The sequence below is a fragment of the Gekko japonicus genome, unplaced genomic scaffold (genome assembly GCF_001447785.1).
Source record: "Gekko japonicus isolate JY-2015 unplaced genomic scaffold, Gekko_japonicus_V1.1 scaffold2839, whole genome shotgun sequence".
In the NCBI taxonomy this organism is placed as follows: domain Eukaryota; kingdom Metazoa; phylum Chordata; class Lepidosauria; order Squamata; family Gekkonidae; genus Gekko; species Gekko japonicus.
In genome coordinates, this window is record NW_015170975.1 from 76,978 (window position 1) to 81,710 (window position 4,733).

At 50.5% G+C, this 4,733-nt stretch overlaps 1 non-coding gene across 1 annotated transcript; it reads left to right on the forward strand.

The window, feature by feature from the left end:
• Positions 1–339: 339 nt before the first annotated feature.
• On the forward strand, positions 340–411 carry TRNAA-GGC. Its single transcript has one exon. It is a non-coding gene; the product is annotated as a tRNA-Ala (tRNA).
• The last annotated feature ends 4,322 nt before the right edge of the window (positions 412–4,733 follow it).

Sequence of the window (4,733 nt, forward strand, 5' to 3'; positions counted from 1 at the left end):
GACCCAAGGGTCTGATTCAGTACAAGGCAGCTTCATGTGTTCATGATGTTCAGGGAAGGGGCTGTGACTCAGTGGTAGAGCATCTGCTTGGCATGCAGAAGGCCCCAGGTTCAATCCCCGGCATCTCCAGTTAAAAGGACCAGGCAGGAGGTGATGGGAAAGACCTCCACCTGAGACCCTGGAGAGCTGTAAAGAGGGGCTGTGGCTCAGTGGTAGAGCCTCTGCTTGGCATGCAGAAGGTCTCAGGTTCAATCCCCGGCATCTCCAGTTAAAAGGACCAGGCAGGAGGTGATGGGAAAGATTGAACCTGGGGCCTGAGACCCTGGAGAGCTGTAAAGAGGGGCTGTGGCTCAGTGGTAGAGCATCTGCTTGGCATGCAGAGGGTCCCAGGTTCAATCCCTGGCATCTCCAGTTAAAAGGACCAGGCAGGAGGTGATGGGAAAGACCTCCGCCTGAGACCCTGGGGAGCTGCTGCCAGTCTGAATAGGCAACAGTGGCATTTATGGACCAAAGATAATGATTGGCCCCGTTCACACGGAGCAGAAGCCACGCTAAATAGACGGAAGAGAGGCGGAGTTACCTGGCGCGATCACACAGAAACATCTGGGGAGCGTAGAGCTCCCGTGGTTGAACTGTGGCAAACTGCCGATAAAACGGAGCAAAAAACTAGTACCTCGGAGGTACTAGTTTCCGGAAACTGCGGGGCAAGGGCAGGCGTCTGATCGCGTTTCCGGTGGCATCCGGCGCCCGTCCATGTCCCCTTGCGAAGAATTTTTTTTTCCCCCAAGTCTCCGTGGTTGCGCACACGCACCCAACGGAGCATGCGCATTCGTAGTGTACACAGGAAAAGGAAACCAGGTTGCCGCGCCGCGCGCTTCTTCGTTGCGCGCAGGCGTGTGTTGTGATCAACGCCTCTCTGTAACCACGGAAGCTCCACGGTTCCTCCACAGAACCTCCACAGGAGGTATGATCGCTTTACTGCGTGTTAGTTTGCCCTGGGGCAAACAGCCACGCTTCCCCCCCGCAGTTTCCTGTCCGTGTGACCGGGGCCATTATTATTAAACTTTATGTGTGTTTTCCATTTCGTATTGTAGAAGGACATCCAAACCTTCAGAAATGCTGTCCTGTGTATGATAGCTGTGGTGGGGGTGGTCTCCAGGACCAGGCATGGCTGGAAACAAACATGGCTAGGCTGGAAGTGATATCAGGCATCCATTGACTACCTCCCCTCCCAAGGCATGAGCTCTCAGCTTCCATGCTTTTAAGCTACCATCCCCAGCAGAGTTGCCAAAACATTCCGTTGCACTCAGCAAGGCGTTCTTCTCAGCTGGCATGGTTTGGATCTCATGACATATCTTTCCTCCCATCGTTCCTTTCAACCACTCTTCGATTCCACTTCCCCAGGGCCCCTTGCTTTCTTCTCTTCCCTAGGCCCCTCTGGTTTCTCAGCCCCTTTCAAGCCCTACAAGTCTACAGTAGGGTTTTCCGGCCTGTGGGCTGAGACCCAAAAGTGGGTCATGAAGCCTCTGAAACTGAGTCTTAAGAACATAAGAGAAGCCAATGTTGGATTAGGCCAGTGGCCCATCCAGCCCAACACAGTGGCCAAAAATACCAGGTGCCATCAGGAGGTCCAGCAGTGGGGCCGGGACACTAGAAGTCCTCCCACTGTGCCCCCCCCAAGCACCAAGAATACAGAGCATCCCTTGCCCCAGACCGAGAGTTCCCGTCTGTCCCTTGTTGCTAATAGTCACTGATGGACCTCTGCGCCATATGTTTATCCAGTTCCCTCTTGAAGCCATCCATGCCTGTATTATTTATATTTATTTATTGTTTCAACTTTTACCCACCCTCCCCACTGAAGCAGGCTCAGGGCGGCTTACATAAAAACCAATAAAACAAGATACATATCACAATAAAATACATAAACCATGGCATGGTAGCCACCGCCACCTCCTGTGGCAGTGAGTTCCATGTGTTAATCACTCTGTGGGTGAAGAAGGACTTCCTTTTATCCATTCTAACCCAATTGCTCAACTTAGGCCAGCCCTCCCTAATGGCCACGACTGCCTTTTCTACTGTTCGTCGTCGTATTTTGGAAACCAGAATCTGACCCTGCCACACATCTTCCATGCCATACAGTAGTTGGTACTTTCCCCTCCTCACATATACACGGTGACCAAGTAAAACAGGTCCTGATGGTTACTCGAGTGAGTTTCTTATAATCTTAGGGGGGAATTAGAGAGAGTAATGGAGAATGAAAGGGTGATCAGAGGTTGGAATCTAACCAGCCCCGTAGCCAGGATTTTGTGGCTTGTGGGGCAAGAAAATGTTCTGGTGGGGCTGCCATTGTTTTCCATAATGACGTGCCCCTGTTCCTCCCCTTTCTGCAAGATTAAAAGGGTTCTTCAGCTGATTGGCGGAGATCACTTGGCCCACTGATCAGCTGGAAGGCCCTTTAAATCTTGCAGGAGGGAGGGAAAAGGACGTGGGCCACCACCACCCACTTCTTCTCAAAAACATTTAAAGGATCCCTCTAAATGCTTTTGAGAAGAAATGGGGGCCTTTAAGGAAGGGGGCAGCGCCCCCTGTAGCCCCGCCATATCTACAAGCCAGAATCTAACGTCCGCATCAAAAGTCTATGTCAGAATGCCACTTGGGGTCCATAGTGGGGGCAGCTCCACCCTTTGTGTGATGTTAGTTGGTTTCTCAAAGACATCTGGTTGGGCACTGTAGAAAATGGGGTGCTGAACTAGATGGGTGCCAGGGTCATAGCTCCTCCAGGGCGCCAAAAGAATTTGGGCCAGCCTTGGATGGGTCCCCCTACCAAGTAATTTTGGACTTGTGGGCCACCATACAGAGAAGGTTGGGAACCACTGGTATACAGCAGCCAGAGAGGCCTAGACATCTCTATCTGGACAGCCCTTCTGTGAGCACCTTAACCAATCACTGCCAGGGGCTTTGCAGCTGACGGCTATCAAACCATTTCGTGAATCACTGCATAATTTCTTGTAAATAGATATTCTCTATCCAAAATTTTTCTCCCTTTGTTGTTTATCTCATGCCCTTGGGTTGGGGTGGAATCAAACTACCAAAAATTCTTTTGAAGGTATCCCCCTCCCCTCCGTTTGCTTATGGCCAGTTGGTCTTCCTTTAGTCAGTTCTGCAGGTTTCTACGTGAAATCACATTGTGTGTATTTAGCATAATTGTAAGATGAACCCTCAGACTAAGGGGAAGAGGGGTTTGGACCTGAGGAATAATTGCAGAAGGTGAATTCTCTACTCAGCTCTTTCGTGTCGGTTTGCAATGCTATTTAGGGGCGGCATGTTGGCGCAAGCTGTTTGCCCTGGCCAGGTCCCAAAAACCGAAGGCAGCTGCAGTTGAAATAGGTCTTGCATGGGCAACACATGCATGATCTTGGTCTTTCACGCAAGTACCACTGGGAGAAGATCCAATTAACATCTCCTGCCAGGGAAACCAGTCTTCCACCAGTCTTATTAGGGAACGTAGTGCCAGAATAAGAACATAAGAGAACATAAGAGAATCAATGTTGGATCAGGCCAGTGGCCCATCCAGTCTGTCACACAGTGGCCAAAATACCAGGGGCCATCAGGAGGTCCAGCAGTGGGGCCAGGACACTAGAAGCCCTCCCACTATTGACCCCCCCCGCAAGAACAACAGAACATCCTTTGTGGCTTGCTGTATCTTTAGCAGGTAAAAAGCTTTGGCTACAGCTTGAAAAGAGGGCTATAGAAGAATTGGTTAATTATGGACATCCATGGCTCTCCAGATATCTCTTTGAAGCCCCCTGTGGAAATGTGGCATGGCAGCCCAGCCTATCAGAGCTCACAGCATTGAGAACCAAGCCAGCCTGTCATATCTCAACAGCTGAACTCTCTGCATTCTTGCTCGTTCTCACCGGAGCATGACGGAACACAGGGAACTGGCTATTGGCCTGATAGTGAAACACTTCTGCATCCTCTATCCAGAAAGGTGTCAACTTCTCTGTGAACGAACACAGATGTGGACGAATGCTTCAGCCCAGCGCTGGGGCAACTCACGCATAGTTTCTCTTCCTTATTTCTCATTTAAAAGGGAGGGACTCCAGATGACTTCAGCCTTCTCCAGGCCGGCTTGCTGGATTCCTGGCAGACGTTGGGCAACTTTCTATCTGGGGTGAGTAAGAAGAAGAAGAGGAGATTGGATTTATCCCCCGCCCTTCACTACCCAAGGGAGTCTCAGAGCGGCTTACAAACTCCTTCCCCTTCCCCTCCCCACAACAGACACCCTGGGAGGTAGGTAGGGCTGAGAGAGCTCTGACAGAAACTGCTCTTTTTTCAAGAACAGCTGTGCCAGAACTATGGCTTGCCCGAGGTCATTCAGCAGGTGCAAGGAACACACTTGACAGAGTCAGACTTTGCCTCTGTTTGTTTGATGCCTCGGAATCGGCAGGGTGGCACTTCCCAGCGCAACCGAGAATCCTGAGTTACACGCTGGCAAAGGTAAAACCCGTCTGCAAACACTTCTTACGATTTACTCCCCAACTTGTCTGCATTTTTGTTTGCCCACAGATCTATCTGTCTCTCAGTTAGGGACATTTGGGTCAGTTGTCGAGAGCAGCAGTTGAACAGAAGTCCAGTGACACAAATCCACACAAGTGCCGCTCTGTCTTCTCTCCCGTCCAAAAAAAAAAGTATGCTAAAATGGTTTTTAAAAGAACACCGTCTGCAGTTCT